Here is a 24033-nt window from a genome sequence, read left to right on the forward strand (position 1 = left end):
GGTGTTAATTGCCTTGAAATTCAAGTGAGACAACTTTTTATGTCATAGCTTGCTTTGTTCTTCTGATGCCTTGATGTTGAAGCAACAGATTCCATCCTTATTTGTTGACTCCAAGTCTGCAACAAATAAGCTTTCTTTTCTTGCTCCTTTCAAAGCAACTTCACCAGTTTTCTTGCTGATAAAAGTGCATTATTCTTTGTTGAATAAAACTTCAAAGCCTTTTTCTGCAAATTGGCTAACACTGAGAAGATTCATTTCAAGACCAGCTACTAGTACACATCATCAATGACAATATTTCCAGAAACAATCCTGCCATATTCCATTGTGAATCCTTTGTTGTTGTCTCCAAAGGTCACCAAAGGGCCATCCTTCTCCTCAAATTATGATAGCAGGGCCTTATCACCTGTCATATGTCTGGAACATCCACTGTCTATGATCCATATGACATTCTTCATTTTACCCTGCACACAATGAGTTTTAAGTATATTTAGCAACCCAAGTAGTGTTGGGTACTTTCTTCTTGTTAACTGATTTAGTAGAAGTAGAATGAGTTGTTTCAAATAAAATACAATTCATTGACTGTTGTGCATTTTCCATATCTGTTGTAGACCTAATTTTTGTTTATTTGAGGTCTACTCTTTGCTTGTGGTAACTTTTCATCACTTTCAACTTGCAAGGGATGCAATCAAACTTGTCACAGAATGAGTAGGGATCATTTGCATATGCTTCATTGTATTTACAGGCTCTTCAACTGGCTTGCTAACCCCCTTTTTACAAAGGTGATTTAGGTGATTCATAAAGCCACATTTCTCACATTTCTTTCTTGGAGCATCTGCAACATAAGCAAAATTGTTTCTTTTGTTTATCCCAATTTTCCCATTTCTATTTTTCTTCTTCTTTCTTGCATCTTCAGTTTTGGTCTCTTTGACAGGCGTCTTGGAACCTTGGTTGTCCATGAGATTCTCTTTAGCTTTGGAAGATTGAGTTGCTTCTTCATTTTTTTTCTCATTATCTTCATCAACAATTTCTTGCTTGATAATCAACTCTTCTTCACTGAAGTTAACTTCACATGCCTTGAACATAGGTGAAGCAACATTTTTCAGCATTGCTGGAACATTTTCATTTTATGTTTCTTTTCCTTTGTCACCTATATTTTTTTCTTGCTGTTCAAGGCATCATAATCAAGACCAATAGAAATATTTGCACATGGCTTATTTTTCTCATGGTATTGTCCAACCAACTCAGATGCATTCTTGAAGGACTTCAACTTTAATTCATTCTTTTCCAGCTTCTCCCTTAACAATGCTTCAATCTCACTTGCACACTTGAGCTTGTTCTTCAGATATGCATTCTCTTATCTCACAGCTTCAAGCTCTACCAGCAATAATTCAGCTTCTTGTTTCTCATTTTTAAGCTTCTCATTTATCTTTGTCAGTCTGCTAACTTCTTCATTAGCAGCAACCATACTTGTATGAATGTGAAACATTTCTGTGCTCATCTTCTCTACAGTTTCCTTATATTGACTCATATTTAAATCAATGGTAGTGAGAGTTGGTACCTCTGATTTTGATGAGGATGACTCTCCTTGCTCCAAAGCCATTAGTGCATAATTTCCAACTTCCTCATCTTCATCATTATCAGAATCATCCCAACTTCTTCCCTCTGTAATATAAGCTTTGTTTCGTTGTTTCTTCGGAAGAGCTTCATACTTTGCTTCCAGTTCAAGATAAGCTTTGTCTTTCTTTGCTTTCTTAGGTATCATGCATTCTGTAGCAAAATGGCCAAGTTCATCACAGTTGAAGCACCTTATCTTTGATCTGTCAACAGATCCAATTTTGTAACCATTTTTGCTATCAGATGTGTACTTCCCTTTTCCTTTCCAGCTGATGTCTTTGTTGAATGATTGTCCTTTACCCTTGAAGAATCTTGGCTTCTTTAATCTAATATTAGAGAACTTTCTTGCCAGATAGACCATTGACTGTTCAAGCTCATCAAGTTCATCCAGGGTGTAGAACTCATCTTCTTCCAATTCCAGTATGACTTGTTCCTGTGAATCATTGTTTCTTTACTCACTTGCTGAGGCAACTGGAGTTTGGGATCTTGGCTCATCATTAGAGGTCTGGATTTCATTGACAATTTAATCACTTGAACCATCTACAACGTGCCCTTGACCAGCTCTTTATGATTTATTTTAAATCATCTCTAATTCATATATTTTTAAGATTCCATACAGAACTTCTAGAGTTATTCAGCTCAAGTCTCTCCCTTCTCTGATTGCTGAAATTTTCTGTTCCAAATGATCAGGGAGTGTAAGCAAAAATTTCAAGTTCACTTCTTCAGCTTTATAGTATTTTTTATGGAGCTGCAAGTCATTTATCAGCTTGTTAAACCTTTCAAACACATCAGTGATACTTTCTTTTGGCTTATCCATGAAACCCTCATACTGTGAAATCAGTATCCTTCTTTGATTCGATCTAACTTCCTCAGTTCCTTCACTAAGTATTTCAATCTTTTCCCAAATCTGCTTAGCAGTGTCACATTTGACAATGTTATTGTACATTACATTGTCAAGTGACTCTATTAGGATCAACTGCAAGCCACTGTTCAGGGAGACTTTTTCTTTTTCAGGCTCAGTGTACTTAGAAGGATCTTTGGGAGCGTAATGAGCAGGGATGGCCATGTCTCCATCTGTAGATTCCTCAACTCTAACCATAGAAGTGAAAGGCCCATTTTTGAGAATCTGAATGTAGAGTGGATTGGCCATCCTGATAAATAGTAATATTTTCTTTTTCAAAAGAGTGTAGTTAGCCTTCTCAAAAGTAGAAATTTTGATGCTACTGATTTTCTGTGTATTCATTATTCCCAGATCTTTAATCTGTTTGCTTTCAGATTTTGCTCTGATACCACTTGTTAGGTAATGAATTACACACAGGGGGCTAAATGTGTTTTTGTGTTTTTATGTTTTTCTTGAAGTGTTTATAATTATGAACAAAATAAATTAAATCTTGCAGTGAGATGTGTTAAAACTGTGATTAAACAAGAAATAACAGTGAACACAAATCTTTCAAAACTCACTTAATTTTATATTAAAATTAAGAATATTTTGCTACAAAATTTCTAGGCTCCTTGTTGTTAAAGAGCTTAGCTTCTTCCTTGAGAGAATACAAGATTTTTCTTATCTAAATTGTTACTCCTAACAAAGGACCAGTGTTAACTTTATGTAATAGTTAACTACTGGTTTACACAGTGTATAATAAGAGATGTTATTCACTTTAGTAAACTGTCACTAATCATTCCATTTTAGGAAAAATATATCTTTCATTTGTGGCTTAGCATATCTTTGCATACTGTGTTAACTTTGATCTTCCTTTGTCAGTTAATCTTCACCCTTGATCTTGCACACTCTTCAAGCTGCTTTTTGTAGACTTGTCAATCCAGCTGGTTGGATTGTTTGTTGATTGTTAATCTTGGATATTGAACTGATCTGCACTTTGTACTTTGAGTTTTACCTCGAGATCTCCAGTTTGGTATATAGAGAACTTGACATCTCGATACGTATATTGGCTTATCGAGATCTCTCATTACTCTATAGTTGATTTGACTTGTAGAGGTCTCTGAGTTCTCTATAAGAGAATTTAGCTTGTCGAGATCTCTCCACTTCATGTCTTCACTTTGGCTTATAGACACCTCTGAGTTCTCTAGTGACTAATTGACTTATCGATAACTCAGAGTTCTCTAGCGATATTTGACTTGTCGATATCTCAGAGTTCTCTAGTGATAGTTGACTTATCGATATCTCAGAGTTCTCTAATAATATTTGTTTTGTATATAACTCAGAGTTCTCTAGTGATATTTGACTTGTCGATTATTCTGAGTTCTCTAGTAAAGAAATGACTTGTCGATATCTCCAATCTTTATGTCTTCAATTTGGCTTGTCGATATTTCTGAGTTTTCTAGTAGTTTTACTGAGTTCTCTATAAGTCATTTTGGAGTTTCGAATGACTTCTATATAACACTAAATCTATGACTTGTAAAGATCTTGACTTAGAACATTTTTCTCAAAACAGATTTATTCAGCTCCAAGTTTCTTCATAATTCTTCTGAGGCATGATCTTCTTGATCTTCTTCCATATAGAATTTCTAGACTTGATACTGTCTAAAGAAAAAGACTTCAGTCTGTTCTTTGACATTTTTACAGGCTTTAAATGTTACAGTACAAAATGCAAACTAAGATTACATTACAACTTATTTAGGGTTGTCAATTTGACTTAATCTTGTTATTGTACAAGTATGTCTTGCACAACACAATCGTTACAGAAAATAACAAAATGTTGAAACTAAAATATCTGTTGAATAAAACCATAAATAATTGCTAGCAAAATATACAGTGGACCATTAACAAATGATGTGGTAAAACTAGTGATCGTTTTACCTAGTTCAACAATTAAGTAAAATCCAAGCTCTTTCTCAGACATTTTAGCTTCACTTTCATAAACCTGTAGGCTATTCACTATCTTATTAAATATTAACAAGCTATGTTTGTCAATAAACTGGTAGTGTTAATTCCTTTGAAAGGAAAAGCTCGTTTTTCACGTAGTGCTAGTAAGCCTCTTCTTCTTTGGAGCATTCGCCCCGTGCAAACATAATACAAATATTAAAAATGAAATGATGAAATTTATAAGTTCCAACTAGTTGGAAAAACAATTAAAAGAGAACTGTTTACAATTGTGTCACAGTAAATATTATACATACAAGATTTTTAACAAAACTGTTCCTTGACATTATATTAATATCAATGGACAGAGCTGAAGAACAGGTCAGGCTGCTATTATCTGATTGCGGGCCTATAATTTTTAAGTTCTCACCCAGATCATCAAGCAGTGCCTCCTAAAAAACAACATGATTAATCTTCTCACAAATAAAGTTTTACCATATTTAGGCATGGTTCTCACCTCAACATCTCATTTTGTGGGTTCTACATGTAAAAAAACTTATAGGTTCTGACCGCCTCAGCAAATACTGTATTTGCTTATCCAAACAGATCGCCTGTCCCAAATTCTCTTTGCTGCAACTCTTTTCATCGTTGCCCTTCAAGAGGATCTGGAATCTTCAGTACTCTTTGTGTACGTCTGGAAAAAAATTAATTTTGTTGAATTGCCAAATAAATTGTAAAACTACACAAGTGATCAGAAGAACAGTCGATCTTCATCGACCAAGTTCAAATGCCTAGAACATACCTGTCTTGAGCATGATGAGCAGGAAAAGTAGGCATGAAACTTTGGATTTGGGAAGAGGAACTTCAAAGAACCACTCATGGCTAAGAGCAGCATCAGCTGTTATTCTCTGTGCATTTAAGAAAGCAAGAATCAATATTCACAATATAATGCCAATTATATTAACCTACAACAGGGATGTGGGATCTAGAAAGAGAGATACTTACTGATTCTTGACAAAGTTCACCTTGACTCCAGGAAGTTCAGAGAAACCAGGCCAAATAGTCTCATTTGGTGTACCAAGCATTTTAAATATCTGCTGCGATGGGCTTAAGTTCAACTAATTGGACCATAAAAAATGTAATGCAATACCAACAATCCAGAAAGTAAGCTTTAGCTGCCAAGAGATTATTAATATTAAAAGTTAAAATGAAGATTATCTTGTCAATCTGATCAAACTCTGTTTTCCCATTAAAGAATGGTTCCTTTTGTAATAGCTCAGCTGTAATGCAACCCAAAGTCCACATGCCAATAGCAGTTGAATATTGTTTAGCTCCCAACAAAAGTTCAGGTGCCCTGTACCAAAGAATTATATTTGTCTTGTAATGAAATGTAAAAAATAAACACAATAAACAAATAAATATATTATACAAATAAAAAATTGGTATCCAAGTAGTGATAACTGTTTAACTGAAATAGTAACAAAGGAAGAAACATGTGAAAAGCGATCCCAAACACCCTCATAATGACATGTGAAAAGTACCTCCTAATTTTGAAAGTAATATGTGTTAGCAAATTTAACCTAGCGGGGTTACAATAATTTGTAGGCTTATATCTCACATGTACCACAAAGTTACAACCAGATGTCTATATGGTTTCAGTGGGCTCCCATATTGACGAGCCAATAATTATCATGAAGATACTTCGCTCCCTCAAGTAACTAAATCATAAGGAACTTGACCTCGCTTTGACTAAGTGGTTGTTTCTTTGTCTCCATCAATTCCTTCAGATCATGCTCCATGTACTCCATTACCATGAAAATGATATCGAGACTACTCCCCACCACAACTTCTTTCACATCTACGATTGAGGGGGTGATCAAAGGAAAGAAGAATATTTATTTCTCGCAGAGAAGTCAGTGGAAAACCTTCCCTCTCTTTTTTCATATTAACCTTCTTCAATGCAACAATTTCTCCTGGTTTTTTTATCTTTAGCTCTGTAAACTACCCCATATGTACCTTCATTATCTTGTTCAGCCTCTCAAACTCGTCTATACTTCTACAACCCTGAAGCATGTTCACATTTCTCTGGGGAGCAACAGGTTCAGGCGTATTATGAGAATCATGTTCATCCTCAAAATCTATATATATATGGCTAACAGTAGTACTACCGTTATTGCGTTCTTCCTCCATTTCCATGTATTCATTATGGTCCAAATCCCTGTCGGCATAATTATCTCTACTCGAAGACCTACCACGTGCAACTTCATCAGAATGGGATGATCTGGCCCTGGCACCTTCATAACCTTCTCTCTTAAGTTCCTCAAACTCTGGACTAATCAACTTATTTCGCACCTTCATCTCATGTTGTGCAGAAAATGGCATTTTCTTCTTCTTTTTATGCATTCTAACATTAAAAGGGGAGCAGAAATCTCACCTTCGTCAGCTAAGGAATCATCATCATTTGCCCATCTCGAGGATCTTATATTCACGATTGGTGCATAATCATCATTGTAATTGATGCGTTGTTCCTGAAGTGGAGAGGAAGACAAATGACCGGAGAATCTGCTGCATCAGACACATTCAACCAGGAGCTCTGAGTGTTTAGACCTAGCATCCTGAACCAGAGAAATTCGCACAGCACCTGCAGCAATAACATTAGGTGATTTTCTATAAGACTTGGGCAGTGGAGGTGGAGGTGGAAACCCACTAGGAGTCAAAACAATACTACCCTTACTTCCTCGTTATCCCACACAATTGGCGAGAGCTTCTTCTTCTTACTCTTAAAAGGTGAAAGATTCCCATTATCCTTCTTCAGATAATCACTATTATAACCATGTACGGAATCAATCCCTTTGTCAGACCCACTTTCAATCGATAATTCCCCAGGCTCCCGATCAACCAAACTAACTGACAATCTACATAACCTTCTACCACCACCACCACCACTACTACTTGCACTTCCATTTCCACTACTTCCCTAATCACTCTCTGAAACGGAATGATATGAACCACCATTACTCACTTCCCTCTCTTTAACATCCTTCTGCCTAACCCTCCCCCTATCCCTACTACCTCGGCCGAACATTTGCATAATCTCTATTCCTATTCCTTACCCTTTCATCCCCCCTTCAAAAACTCCGGTTCTCTCCTCGAGATATCAATTTTCGAGTCACGATCACTAAATTCATCCCCACGATAACTACCATTTCTTATATATATAATATCACAATTTTTAATAAACCTAATCCAAATTGCAAAACCCTAACCCGAGGTCCGGTTGAGCAAATTCTATTTAATTTTTCAAATCAAACATCAGAATAAGTAGATACATCATTTAAATAAAAACAGCAACCATAAACAGAACTACATTAGGAACAAGAGACTAGAATTCATAGAAACAGTTACAAAATGAGAAATGATATATATACTAGAATTCAGAATCACAAAGCAAAATTGCATACAATCGCAGATACACGCATAATAAGATTGTACTATTTTAATAGTATTAGATACACATGTATACATAAAGAGTTGAGAGATTACACTAATTGGGTCTGGAAGAAAGAAATGGAGAGAGGATCAGAATTCCAGCAAGAAAAGCGAGAGGGGGTAAGAGTATATATAGTACATGAGCTGAGTAATGGCTATGCTTTATAGCAGTCCACGGACCGAGATGAGCCGTGGCTGTCGAGGGACCGAGATGAGCCGTTAACAAATCGAACTTTCATTTTCTTTCCTAACAAACTGAGTTCGAGTTCGAGCTTGCTAGGTAATGAGCTGAAAATCGAGCAGCTCGTTAAATTTTTTTTTTTAAAAAAAGAAAACAATTTTGTTAGCCAGCCCAACTGTTTCAAGCCCAATCCAACTATCTAAATATTTAATCTAAGCTCAGCCTTTCTCATCCCAGTTAACTAAAACACTAGACCTACATTATCAATCTCCTTTATTGAATTTCCCTCTCTATTCTTTTTCCTTTTCATCTTTTTCTTATCTGTTTGGTTCTTTCCCCCTGCCTAATTCTTTATCAATAATACAAACAATCGTATAAATAAAATGAACAAAGTGATTATAAATAAAGCGAACAAAGTGATATCAAAGAATTTGTCGATATTTCCAATTCAATCTTAGTGTTCCTAGATGGAGCGTTTCTTTGTGAATTCCTATACGAAGGTTTTGTAGTGAACAAAGTGAAGAGATTTTAACAGCAAAAAGTTCAGCTTTGCATTCGAGATTCAAGAAGTGAAGGGATTTAACAAAGTGAAAAGATATTTATTTGGTTAGTTTTTGGATTTACTTTTTGATTGGATTGTGATTTGGTTATAAATGGTTTGTCCTCTTCTCTTTCAATCTATCTGTATATCCGTGTATATCTATCAAGAAGGTGTATAACTAAACAAAGGAGGGTAAATATAATAAAAAGAGTAAAGTGCACTTCGTGTACCTGGAATTTATGTGTCAAACCATTTGGGATATCGATGTTCATAAAGTACCATTTGCTATACTAAAAATCCGGAATTTTTACAAAATGTGTATTTCCGTCAAATTAGCTTAACGCTGTTAGAAAAGTTAGGGGTAAAATCGTCTTTTAACTATCATCTCCTTTTCATCTCCTTCTTCAAAATAATTTCCGCCATTAACAATTTTTTAAGAACTTGGAACTCTTATATATCTTTCATTTCTTAACCGAATCAGATCATTTAAATTGCATTAAACTCATTTTTTTCTCCTTTACAATATAATTTCAATTTTAATTAACAAAGATTTACTTTTAAATTCTGTGTATTTCAACAACAGATGTTAGAAATATGTTTTGTTGTGTCAGTCATAGCTGTGAGTGATGAAGTTCTCTCCAAGAAGCCCGTCAAAAATGTGCAGATAACAATACTATCTTTTATTAAAAATGGATCTAGTGCCTTTGGGTATTGGCATTTATCTATGTAGGTTATTGTCCTTGAAAATGTCTTATTTACTTTAACTGTGTCTTTTGCCATCACAAGCTTATACCGTAAATCTCCGATCACAGAGTTTAGTCCTAAAAGCATAATCATAATCACTTATTTACGTGAATGATAATACATGTAATATAAGAACAAAGAGTTTATACCATCTGCATAACACATTTCACACATGACAGTTCAACACCGGTGATTCTCTGACCATTTCCAAGAATCACAGTACACGAGTAGCTTCTATCGGAACCGGAAGCTGCGACACCAACTGCCCATGGGATGTAGGAGACAACAGAGGAAAGGTCCGGACCATGATTTTCAGCTGATTAAACCATGAAAACTCCAGCCTTTCGTGCAAATGACATAAAGATCTCGAAAACGCTTCAGAAAGTAAGTGTATCATTTGGTCCAATGAACATCTTCAGGACGTCAACTCCATCCATTGTTACCTGCAATTATTTATTATAGTTGTATTTTCATCTCTTAATCTATTTTCTTCTTCAACTGTTAGTTTTAGCAGCAACTGTAAAGCTTTGAAGTTGGAAAAATAAAAAGAAAAAATAATTTGATGCAACATTACTGAGATCAAATCAAATAAATTAAGGTAATTCTGTTTTGAGGTTGATTTTTTAATATAGGACAAACGCAAAAAGGTGGTTGTTGATCAATTGTTACTACTAAATCTGTTACAGTTCCTTAGCATTGATATATATATATATATATCCTTGTAGACAGCAATTCCGTGGAGCAAAAAAAAGTCATTAATGAATCATAAGCAAAGCTCGAGTGAAATGAATTAATTCTGGTGTCAACAAAGCCAATCACAATACCTTCACGTAAATATGAAATACATAAAATTTAAAAATAATTTTTTGCTATCTAAAATTGATATCATACTGTAATAGAGAAAGATACAATCTTATTGTAATTTAAATTAGTTGATTCAGTTAAGAAATGAAAGAGATATACGAGTTCAAGTTATGAACCTATTGTTAATGGTGAAACTGGGTTTGAAGAAGAAGATGACTGTTGAAAAACGATTTTACCCCTGACTTTTTAACGACGTTAAACTGATTTGACGGAAATACACTTTTTATAAAAATTTTGGATTTTTAGTATAGCAAATGGTACTTTATGAACGTCGATATCTCAAGTGGTCTGACAGTTAAAGTACAGGTACATAAAGTGCACTTTACTCTAATAAAAATATTCAGAAAATTTTATTTTTTTCGAGTTTTATCGAGCGGGCTCGTGCCGAATGAGTTCGAGTCGAGTTTGAGCCGAGCTCGAGCTAAACATACTAAAACTCGGATCGAGCTCGTTTTGCTTAAAAGACTAATTTTTGTGTTCGAGTTCGAGCTCAAGTTTCTTAATGAGCCGATTCGAGTCCGAACTTGTTCGCGAATAATTCAGTTCATGAAGACCTCTAGAAATGATGTAGTATAGAAGGACAAAATAGTTAGTTAGTTTGTTATTGTGACATATTTGACCCCTCATTGACCAATTTACTATTTTACCATTAACATATATAGAGTAAAGATTCTATAAATTAGTCATTTTTTAATTAAAACAAGTAAGAAGTTTAGTTAAAATTAATAAATTGATGTGCTTAATGTTGACATATTTACATCAATATATTACAGAAAGCTTGTATATAAATTTTGTCAACCTCAAAAATTAAAGTATTGTTAAATAAAGACAATCATTTAGAAATGAGGCTAAAACTGGTCGATGAACATAATGCAAGTAATTTAAGTAAAATTATATGCTCATTTCAAATTGAACATCGAAATCCGTGTTAACTCGTAATACAAGTAAAATTATACGCTCAATTTAAATTGAATATCAAAACTCGTAATGCAAGTAAAAATATACGCTTATTTGAGTATCACTCTGTCAAGTTGAAGGTAGAGTCATTTTTTTCAGCTTGGCTTATATTCTTTAAACTGGTATTTGATGGTCTATTATGCATTTGATCATCATCAAATGCTCGCAACATGTACGTTGCCTGTCCGCAAATTTATTTTTGCTAATTATATGCGAACTAAAATGCATCACAGGACAGAAAATTGTAAACCTATTGACATCTAAGAAACTACTTGCTACTAGTAATGCGAATAGATTTAACAACTGAAGCCAGTTCAAGGTAACAATTATGCATCTATGGACCTATTATATGAAGGTTGAATGACAAGCTTCATATAAGAGCATCCATATGACTCTAAAAGGTTGTGCTTCTCCTGAAAATACAGATTATAATACGGCATGTTAGAGAAATTATAGTCATCACTTTATGCATAAGATATCATTACAAGCTGCCTCAGCATCATCTCGTTCTTAAGGATCTGTGACGCATCTGCCAGACTCTTCACACATTGGAATGCAAAATTGACATCCACAACAGGCACTCAACAAGTTTGCTTTACTCTTCCTCCTGCACATCTGCTCTAGGCAGTCAAAAGTATCCATACTTTACTGCAATTCAGAAAGATATCAATGTCAATATCAAGGTTAGTTTTATTTTCTTCCTTGAAATTCAACATATACCGGTGACTGTTGTGGTAGAAGTTGTACATCCGTTTTTCTGCTTTTGATGTGTTTGATTTAAATGAATTAAATTGTGAATGGTATCAAGATGTTTCATATTTATTCTGTAGATACCATTTCACAAGGACTTACTTTCTTATTTTTCCACCATTCATAAGTACTTACTTCCTTATTCTTGCTAATCATCTTGTTAATAAGAAAATTTGCACTTAAGATGACTTACCCCCATATCGACTGCGGAAGTCCAGAGCTTAAGAACATCGGATTCATCATCTCCTTGAGAGTGCGATTCTTGCTCTCAGCTACTCCATTTGACTGAGGGAAATATGGTGCAGTGACCTCATGGATTTTACCATGTTGTGAACAGAATTCCCCAGAGGGTTCAACATATTCAGCTCCACGATCACTACGTATCGTTTTGATTTTCTCCTTTTTTTTGTGTCTCAACTTCTTCTTTATAGATTTTAAATTCTATAGCTTCGTCTTTGCTTTATAATAAAATATACATAACAGTATTTTGGACAATCACCGGGTTTCTATGTGTGAATAGCGGATTGGTGTATAAAACAGTGAACAAAATAAAGGAAGAGGAGACATGAACCAAAAACCTGAGTCCAGTGCGTGACTGTCTCCTTAAAGTGTATTAGCCCTCACCGTATGTGTGAGCGAATCGCCTCCTAGGATAAAACGAGTTGCAGTGAAGTAGAGCGTCATTATCAGCGAGTTTGATCCGAGCAAGGAAACTACCACCAGAAAATAGAGAGGAAAGAGAGAGCGGCTTCAATGAAGAAAACCCTACGACTTAATGATGTATATATAGGGATAATAAGACTTGTGCGCTACTCCATTAATTAATTAGATCCCAACGAAAATAAGTAATAACAAAACTAGTTCGTGATTGGATGACACAATTTTATGCTACATTCGTGTCCACACGTCGCCCAAGCTACCTTTGCAAGCTTCGAATTAGCCTCGAAATCCCATGGTCTGCAAGATGTGCAACCTCTGCGCGCATTTAGAAGATGGAGCAATACCTTAATAACTCATTTAGGCACTATTATAGTGTTGTGCTATATATAAAGCTATGAAAATCCCCTTTCCATTTCAACGTGGGATATAAGGTTACTTAACTACATTCCACTTTTAAGGGTGATTTTTAAATACTCATATCTCATTTATTTGTTGGTCATTTTGAGTGATTGAAAATATTTCGGAAAGCTCTCATGGAGGAGCACGCCTTTCAAGCGTCATTTATTGCGCACACGCAACAATATCCGCTCATTCAATTATGGCTCATATATGACTTATAAATGTGGGGCTAAAACCCATATTTTCCAACACTTGTTTCCATCTTTTTTAAAGAGTACATAAATGTATTAAACAACTGCTTTTGCTTTTTTTTCATTTTTTATTCTGAATAAATACATGGCATACCCTAGGGCCTAGGGTGATGAGAATGAGGGGTCACTACAAGAAAAACGGATAAATACAAGCGGTTTAAAACCGGTTGCATTTAGCTAAATTTAACCGCTAGTCCAAAACCGGTTGCATTTAACTAAATTCGACCGCGGGCGGTTGATTTAAGCTAATGCGACCGGTTTTTGGCCCAGTCGTATATGTGGGAGTGATTTAGTAGGTCGGTCGAATTTAGTACTAAATTCAACAGGTCAAATTCAACTGAAAGCGGTTGAATTTAAATTTCACTTCAAATTTGAAAATTGAATAAAAAAAATTTAGTTTTTTGAAAAAATTTGAAAGGCCCGCAAAAATATTAAATTCGACTATATATGATCAAAAATACGATTCTAAATTTTATCGCATCCGGTCGAATTAATGAACACTAAATTTAAAAAAATAAAAAAAAAACTCAAAATATAATTCTAGTAATAATTAGATGAATCTTTTTTCTTAATCATATTCCGACTAACGTCCGAAATTAAATCGTTGCAAGTCGCTTTAGAGCGGTGAACCTCCAGCCTATACTGCAAAATCGATACTGACATGTATAAATCCAAGTAAAAGGCTCACTAACAAGTAATACAAAATTAAAAAGTAATACAAAAATAAGCTACATATTAATAAGTTGCAGAGACGGGAATTGATCAGTGAGGGTTGTCGGCGAAACATCCAGTGCTAATGTGAGACCAATAGTGTAGTAGGAGAACATGCTCGTCGGAAGTTGAGTCGGCGCTGTTCGTTGGCCGGAAATTTATGAAAAGGAAGCTATTCTTGGTGGTGGTGCAGCATCCGAGTCTCTTAATTTCTTCAAAAACTAAGCTTTCTCTAATACCGCGACGATATTAAGTTATGCATCACCATTAACATAACAACTAGTTCAAGATCGACTTGTGTCAGAGTATTTTTTAAGGGTTTGATGGGACTGGTAGTTGATCAAAATTATAAAAGAGGACTGAATTTGTGCTAATTATATGTGTGTGTTTATATGCAAAGAGAAAGAAGAAAAGGAGAGAGAAAAAGGGGGTGGGGGACTGGGGAGGTTTGTGAGTCACGGGTAGAGATGCACAAAAAGCCCGGGCCCGAAAATCTGGCCCGGCCCGATTCGGTCAAAGCCCGGTCCGGTCAAAGCCTGGCCCGGTCCCGGCCCGGGCTTAGGGCCTTGACGAGCCCTATATTTTTTAGCAAAGCCCGGCCCGGCCCGGCCCGGTTAAAAGCCCGGGCTTCGGCCCGACCCGATTAAAAGCCCGAAAAAACCCGGTTAAAATCTGATTATTCTAATATATTTTATTATATATTTATGAATTCATATTTACTATAAATATAAATAATACTTTAAACACACATATATTTACATATTTGTGATTAATAATATTATTTATATACTTCATTGCATAAATAATAAAAGAAGATATAGTAAATATACTATATATATTTGGATAATAATGATAAAACATATTATTCTATAAACATGTTTATTTTTTGCCGAATTTAAATGTTTTCAACGAAGTAATATTTTTATAAAATATTTCATGTAAACTAATACATTTTTACGATGATATAGTTGCTAACATATGTAGTCTTCAGAATCTCTAATAAAACTCGATCCAATTTAAATTAGAAAAAGCCCGGCCCGATCCGATCCGACCCGAAAAAAGCCCGGTTAGACCCGCCTCAAGGGCCCAAATCGGGCTCTGATATTTTCGGAAAACCCGGCCCGGCCCGGTCAAAGTCAAAACCCAAACAGCCCGGCCCGGTCAAAGCCCAGGCTTTTTAAGGCCCGGTTAAAGCCCGGCCCGGTGGGCCTTTTGTGCATCTCTAGTCACGGGTGGGAACATGAAGGGTAAGAGAAGGAAGTAGAAAGAGAGTGTGTAACGTTGGATTAGTTTTTAGGGGTTAAATTTGGTGCTTACGATCTTGTTCACATGGATCGCTCACATGGCAACATATTCAACTTCCATCGGTCAAATTTGGGAGTGTCATAATTTAATTTAACTAATTTATATATTTTTAAATAATGAAACAATTCTTAATTTTTGGGAAAGTATCAAAGAAAATAAAATCAAAATTATTTTCTCAAATATATTTTTGTATAAAATAAATTTATGATAATTTAGTAATTTAATAAAAAAATAAAATTATGATTTTGATCGATTATGTTAAATATTTATTACAAAATAGGAGAAACATTTTAGGATTAGGATCTCAACTCTTAAATTTGATTTTATTAAAATAATAAAGATCTAGTGATTAAAATTCTTAAAATATAATATTTTTTTTAACCATTTTAATATATGAACAGTTGGATTGTTTAATATTTATTCCAAATAAGAGAAACATTCTAGGTTTAGGATCTCAGCCCTTAAATTTAATTTTGTTAAAATAATCAAGGTCTAATGATTAAAAATTCTTAAAATTTTATATAACTTTTGTTCTTAACCAACCGTATAGATGTCAATATATATATATATTAGTGATATAATCAAATTTTCGTATCAAATTAATTTTATTTGGTTTTCCATTTTAACAGTCAAGCTTCAGTTTGACTAGTACAGCTAACTAGTGTTTATTCCTGAATTGGTGTTTCGATTTTTTTAAAATATTTTTCAGCTATCCAACCGTATAGATGTCAATATATATATATATTAGTGATATAAACAAAGTTTTATATTAAAATAATTTTATTTAGTTTGCCATTTTAACATTCAAACTTCAGTTTGACTAGTACAATTAACTAATGTTTATTCCTGAATTGGTGTTTTGATTTTTTTTAAAATATTTTTCAAAGATCCAACCATATGGATGTTAATAGATATACGTATTAGTTGAAAGAGATATGTCCTAAGTCCAATCATGTATGAGGATTTAGGAATAACTTTTATGTAATCTGTTTTGATTTCATTGATATTAATAAAAGACTTGTTTTGTTTTTATTGCGGACTCTATCTATTTAAGTGTTTAAATAAGATATACCACAGTTTAGAGTAAAACTTTTTATGGATTGTGATGAGATCATAATAATGAGACCTAAAAGATGATAAATCTAAACTTAAATAGTTCCTGGTCGTAGGATTACTAACTGGTAATTAATAATCCGCAAAGATCGATACATACTATGTTTGCTTCATTATGAAGGATGTCTGTTCTCATAGACATTTGTGTGGTGACACTATAGCTAGTATGTAGGTGCTTATTATAGAATAAGTTCACTGAACATGACTCACACAGCTGAACAACTGATGGAGTTCACTCATGTGTCAGCAGTTGTTCACATAGTGATAGTTGTACAAGTATCCTTAGACTTGAGGTCATCATAGTCATCTTGTGTACACTGAACTATGCTTTGGTTTAGTTCTTAGTCTCAAGGGACAATTACAAGGGCTCTACTGGGTATAGAAATTTGTACACGAAGATAGTGTATGATAAAAAAAGGATCTACCCCTTCCAGTGTAGGAAGAGAATATTCAATGCTGATCCACTTATGTTAGTTCAGGAATCTCTGGCCAGAGTGAATGAAATTAGAAAGGAGTTTCTAATTTATATTAAATAGAACTAAGCATAGTGAATGGGAAAACAAGTGATTAAATAAGATAGGTTTGACACAAGTTCCATGCCTTGTATTTAATCGTGACATTGCAGGGTAGAAGGAATTAATTGTACGGTAACTACTCACTGAATAGGTTCTTGGTATTCTAAGTAGTGAATTCGTATTATCCGGATAGTCGCGATATGCTGAGAAGTATCACTCACGATGTAGAATAAATATGATTAATTAATTAATCATATTTAATGAATTAGAGAATTTATATAAATAATGATAAAATAGTTTTATTATTATTTATTTCTACTACCGGCTTAATATTGAACCTACAGGGTTACACCATAAAAGAGAATGATTTAATGGTGGAGAAATTAATTAATAATGGCTGATAATTATTTATTTATGAAATAAATAATTAATTGGAAAATTTAATAATTGATTAAATGAGATTTAATTGATTATAAATTAATTAAGAAAAAGTTATTAATATTATTAATTAAGAATTTAATTTTTGGAAATTGAATCAAGCGAGAGAATTATTTCTAAAGTGTTTAGAAAAAGGATTAATAATTAAAAGGTGTTTTAATTATTAGTGAGAATAATAAAGGGTTAATAATAATAATATTTTATAGAAAAAATTTCAGCTGAAAATTTTGCCTATAAATATACTATTATAGACCCTATTTTTTCCTCAACCAAAAAGATTTACAAAACCCTAATTCTCTCCATCTCCTCCTCCTTCATTACATCGTTTTCTTGGTGGATACCGGTGGAGTGCTTCACACTTGAGGAGCAGCTGCTAAGGATCTCCGTTCATCATTTTTGGATCTCTATTAAAGACCTCCATCTTTCCATTAACGTAAAGCTTCTTAAGGTAAACATATTGAACTACGAATTAAATATTATTTTTCGCATGGATCCTGCGGAGGGTTTCGTTTTTTTAAGATTTAAATTTACGTTTTCGTTGCGTTTATGTGCTAAAAACCCTTCAATGACATCAGAGCTACTTGCGAAAAGTTTTTAATTTGTTTATGTGTTTAACTATTTTCGATATATGAGCATGTACGTAATTCGCCATGATTTGATGTTGATATAATATGCTTATATATGTATGGTTTTGAATATATGATATTCATGTGAGTTTTATAATCATAAGATGATTATGTAATCTGTATATATACTGATATATACATGATTTATGTTTGTTCTAATTATGAGAATCATATTCGATACGGATTCTGAATTGGCTGCTGCAGATTTGCTGAAATCTGGGTCTGGTGTCCGATTTACGCAAACGAATACCCTATTCCATAGGTAAACGAGCGTCTGAACAAAACTGATAGCAAAAGCTATCAACTACTCGTCTGTAAGGCGTTTGACGTCGTTTACTGCCCGTAAACAGTGATTCTTATTTTTCTGATTTGATTCTGATTTTTTTTTATTTTTGTCATATTTTCTTTTTATGATTAGATCATGGATAATATGATATGTTAAGATCAAATTATGTGTTTTAACATGCTTTTATTTGTTGTATGAGCATGGTGGATGGTTATGGCCTTTCGACCTTAGTGTAATGGTTTTGGTTTTGGTTTTAAATACGACTTGCATGTCGTCAATCTTTATAATCATAAATCTCGAATGTAACTCGAGTTATTCTTGTAAGTTCATTAGATTAGTTTTACTTTCAATCATATAATGTAATTAAAGACTCAAGAAGGCTATCCAATGGAGGTGATACAAAGAAGAAGACGAGGCATACAAGAAGTCTAAAAAAGAAGAAGACTTATGTAATAAGTAGTTGTATTTATTTCCATCACCATATTAGATTGACCTTGATCTTTATCATGAGCTTGATAAAGATCACATATGATGGGGCCATAACCAAAAACATTTACTTTATTGCACTTTACATTTACTTGTTTATTTAATTTTATATATGCGATATATGCCTATGTTTACCATGCGATGATAGATTTAGGTGAACTTAAATCAATATAAAGCGTGCTCTAGAAAATCTAAAATAGGAATCATTTCTTGCCTTAACAATAAATATTATGAATACGATCATGAGATTCTTTTGTTTATTAAACACGTAATTGAATATGAATTTTCAATATTGAGAGAAAGGATGATTCTGTCAACAACAGATTTCTATCTGTAAGAAAGGGTTATTAAGTGACGCCTCTTCACAATGCTCCACCCGATCTGGGAATCATCTGATTATCGATTATTGATTTGAAATATTTAATTTAATAGGGAAGAATCTCTTTATAATATGATTATGATTGTAACGTAATATAATCCCTCTAAAATTAAATAATATCAAGTAGTAATTGGCCAATGACACAACGGGCTTGTGTCGGTCATAGCCTTCCAACATGGTAGAAAGTGGTTCTTATTTATAAATCATTGTCGTTTCGTGCTATAGTCGATGGCTTTGATTTCGAAATAAGAAATACTTGTATATTACATAGAGATGTGTACATTGAATTAGAATCTAAAGGTCGGTACGTGCTACAGCCGTGGGCCGTTGGAGACTGATTCAATTGTACGAAATGTTGGGTTAGACTTGACTTAGAATGTTGAGTTTGTCGTGCCACAGCCGTGACTCAATTATTCAAGAGGCTAAACTTATATTAGGGAATAACATAAGATGTAATTGACAAGAGTTGTCTGCCTATTGAACATCACATGACGTTTCGTGCCACAGCCGAGGTTGTGTGATGGAATGTAGGATCCCTATTCCCACTAGCATTATGAATGCTCAATTTTCTCTTAGGGGGTTGAAAAAATTAGATAAACTAGTGGGAGACACTTATGAATAAAGACCTGATTCATATAGTGTTTTGAAATGAAATTGAATATTTGCTAAGTGTTGTTATGTGTTTATCATTTACAGATTTACTATATTCGTCATGTCTTCTATACTATCACTCCGGAGCATACTAGATGCTCACAAGTTGACTGGTCCTAATTTAGCTGTTTGTTTTCACTGTAACAAGTTGGGGCACTAGAAGAGGAACTGCAAGGTTTACCTTGCAGAATTGAAGAAGAAGAAGGGTAGTAAGACTACCGCTTCTGATTCAGGCATGTTCATGATCGAAGTTAATATGTCACTAGGTCAAATTTTTACTTGGGTATTAGATACCGCCTGTGGTTCTCATATTTGCAATTCGTTGCAAGGACTAAAGGGAAGTAGGACTCTTGAAAAAGATGAGGTGATTCTACGTATGGGCAATGGAGCAAGGGTTGCAGCCATATATGTAGGATCATTTAGTTTACATATGCCTACGGGCAAGACTATTATTTTGAATAATTGTTATTACGTTCCCTCTATTGTGAGGAATATTGTTTCTATTCCTATGTTGGATGTGGATGGTTTTTCATTTATTATTAAGAATAATGAATGTTCTATCCTTAGAGATAATGTTCTTTTTTGACGTGGCATTTTAAATAATGGTCTGTATGTATGTGACGTAGAGCATGATTTACTTCAGATTAAATAAACTAATAAAATAAAATGAGATGATGAAAATCTGACCTATTTATGGCACTGTAGGCTAGGTCATATTAGTGAAAATAGACTGCAGACATTGCATAAGGAAGGGTTACTTGACCCCTTTGATTTTGAATCATATCCTACATGCGAGTCTTATCTATTGGGTAAAATGACCAAATCTCTATTTTGTGGACATGGAGAGAGGGCTGCAGATTTGCTAGGATTGGTACACACAGATGTATGTGGACCAATGTCTACGAAAGCCATGGGTGGATTTTCGTACTTCATTACTTTCATAGATGATAGATCTAGATTCAGATATGTGTATTTGATGAAACACAAGTCTGAAGCCTTTGAAAAGTTCAAAGATATAAATATGAAGTGGTGAAATAAACCAAACACAGTATTATAACTCTTCGATCAGATCGAGGTGGTGAATACTTGAATGGAGAGTTTCTAGATTATCTCAAAGAAAATGGTATAGTCTCCCAGTGGACTCCTCTATATACTCCACAGTTAAATGGGGTATCTGAAAGGAGAAATCAAACTTTGTTAGACATGGTTCGGTCCATGATGAGCTATGCGAATCTTCCAGTATTCCTATGGGGTTATGCATTGGAAACCTCAACATATTTACTGAATAAGGTGCCTTCCAAATCTGTTCCTCAAACACCATATGAGATATGGAAAGAAAGGAAACCGAGTCTTAAACACGTTAAGATTTGGGGATGTCCCGCTTATGTCAAGAAAGTTGACCCAGATAAGCTGGAATCTCGATCCGTAAAATGTAATTTTGTGGGATATCCTAAAGAGACTTTGGGGTATTACTTTTACACCGATCATCGGGTGTTTGTCTCCAGACATGCTACCTTCTTGGAAAAGGAGTTTATCCTTGAAGGAAACAGTGGGAGCAAAATTGAACTTGATGAAGTTCAAGAAGCAAAACTACTACGGATCAAGTGGAAACACCTGTTCAGACTGAACAACCTTCTGTGGAACAGCCCATTCGTAGGACAGAGAGAGTGTCTCGCCAACCTGAGAGGTATTATGGCCTTGTCATTGAGAATGACAATGAGTTGTCAATCATTGATGATGACGACCCTGTGACCTATAATGAGGCTATGAGTAGTGGTGACTCAGAGAAATGGCATAGTGCCATAAAATCTGAAGTGGAATCTATGTATACCAACCAAGTATGGACTCTGGTTGAGGCGCCTGAATGTGTTAAGCCTATTGGGTGCAAGTGGGTATACAAAAGAAAGATTGGAGCAGATGACTAGGTGGAGACCTATAAGGCCAGGCTCGTGGCAAAAGAATTCAAACAAAGGCAAGGGATTGACTTTGATGAAACTTTTTCGCCTGTAGCCCTGTTAAAATCAATTCGGATTTTGCTTGCGATTGCTGCTTACTACGATTATGAGATCTGACAAATGGACATGAAAACGACCTTCCTCAATGGGGAACTTGAGGAGGAAGTGTATATGACACAGCCAGAGGGTTTTCTTTCCAAGGGAAATGAACACCTAGTGTGTAAGCTGCTGCGAACCATATATGGTTTAAGGCAAGCTTCTCGTAGATGGAACATCCGTTTTGATGAGACAATCAAAGAGTTTGGTTTTATCAAAAACATAGATGAACCATGTGTCTATAAGAAGGTTAGTGGGAGCGCAGTAACATTTTTTGTATTGTATGTGGATGACATACTTCTTATAGGAAATGATATACCGATGCTACAATCAGTCAAAGTATGGCTATCAAAGAACTTCACCATGAAGGACTTGGGAGAAGCATCTTACATTCTCGGTATGAAGATCTATAGAGATAGATCTAGAAGAATGATAGGTCTTACCCAGGGTACATACATCCAGAAAGTGCTTAAAAGGTTTAGCATAGAAAACTCCAAAAGAGGTCTCATACCGATGAGCCATGGAGTGTCCCTTTCCGGAAAAATGTCTCCTAAGACACCTGAGGAAAGAGAGCGTATGGGTAAGATTCCTTATGCTTCAGCAATAGGATCTATCATGTACGCGATGTTGTGTACAAGGCCTGATGTTGCTTATTCAATTAGTGTGATGAGCAGATATCAGTCCAATCCAGGTGAAGACCACTGGAAAGCAGTGAAAAACATCCTTAAGTACTTGCGAATGACTCAGGACATTTTTCTTATTTTTGGTGGTGAATCTGAGTTGAAAATAGAGGAGATGTCAACGTCGAGAGAGTTGACACACATAACAACGTAGCAGACCCACTCACAAAGCTACTTTCTCAGAGTCACTTTGATCGTCATAAAGATAAGATGGGTATTAGATACTAGAGTGATTGACTTTAGTACAAGTGGGAGATTGAAAGAGATATGTCCTAAGTCCAATCATGTATGAGGATTTATGAATAACTTTTATGTAATCTGTTTTGATTTCATTGATATTAATAAAAGACTTGTTTTATTTTTATTGTGGGCTCTATCTATTTAAATGTTTAAATAAGATATACCACAGTTTAGAGTAAAGCTTTTTATGGATTGTGATGAGATCATAATAATGAGACCTAAAAGATGATAACTCTAAACTTAAATAGTTCCTGGTCGTAGGATTACTAACTGGTAATTAATAATCCGCAAAGATCGGTACATACTATGCTTGCTTCATTATGAAGGATGTCTGTTCTCATAGACATTTGTGTGGTGACACTATAGCTAGTATGTAGGTGCTTATTATAGAATAAGTTCACTGAACATGACTCACACAGCTGAACAACTGATGGAGTTCACTCACGTGTCAGCAGTTGTTCACATAGTGATAGTTGTACAAGTATCCTTAGACTTGAGGTCATCATAGTCATCTTGTGTACACTGAACTATGCTTTGGTTTAGTTCTTAGCCTCAAGGGACAATTATAAGGGCTCTACTGGGTATAGGAATTTGTACACGAAGATAGTGTATGATAAAAAAAGGATCTACCCCTTCCAGTGTAGGAAGAGAATGTTCAATGCTGATCCACTTATGTTAGTTCAGGAATCTCTGGCCAGATTGAATGAAATTAGAAAGGAGTTTCTAATTTACATTAAATAGAACTAAGCATAGTGAATGGGAAAGCAAGTGATTAAATAAGATAGGCTTGACACAAGTTTCATGCCTTGTATTTAATCGTGACATTGCAGGGTAGAAGGAATTAATTGTACGGTAACTACTCACTGAATAGGTTCTTGGTATTCTAAGTAGTGAATTCGTATTATCCGGATAGTCGCGATATGCTGAGAAGTATCACTCACGATGTAGAATAAATATGATTAATTAATTAATCATATTTAATGAATTAGAGAATTTATATAAATAATGATAAAATAATTTTATTATTATTTATTTCTACTACCGGCTTAATATTGAACCTACAGGGTCACACCATAAAAAATAATGATTTAATGGTGGAGAAATTAATTAATAATGGCTGATAATTATTTATTTATGAAATAAATAATTAATTGGCAAATTTAATAATTGATTAAATGAGATTTAATTGATTATAAATTAATTAAGAAAAAGTTCTTAATATTATTAATTAAGAATTTAATTTTTTGAAAATAAATCAAATGAGAGAATTATTTCTAAAGT

The 24033-nt window shown here is 34.4% G+C and overlaps 2 pseudogenes; both read right to left on the bottom strand.

The window, feature by feature from the left end:
• Nucleotides 1-5068: 5068 nt before the first annotated feature.
• LOC141660739 (uncharacterized) lies at nucleotides 5069-7914 on the bottom strand (annotated as a pseudogene).
• Nucleotides 5796-6863, bottom strand: LOC141724875 (cyclin-dependent kinase G-2-like; annotated as a pseudogene).
• Nucleotides 7915-24033: the final 16119 nt, after the last annotated feature.

This window comes from Apium graveolens, chromosome 5 (genome assembly GCF_009905375.1).
Source record: "Apium graveolens cultivar Ventura chromosome 5, ASM990537v1, whole genome shotgun sequence".
Classification (NCBI taxonomy): domain Eukaryota; kingdom Viridiplantae; phylum Streptophyta; class Magnoliopsida; order Apiales; family Apiaceae; genus Apium; species Apium graveolens.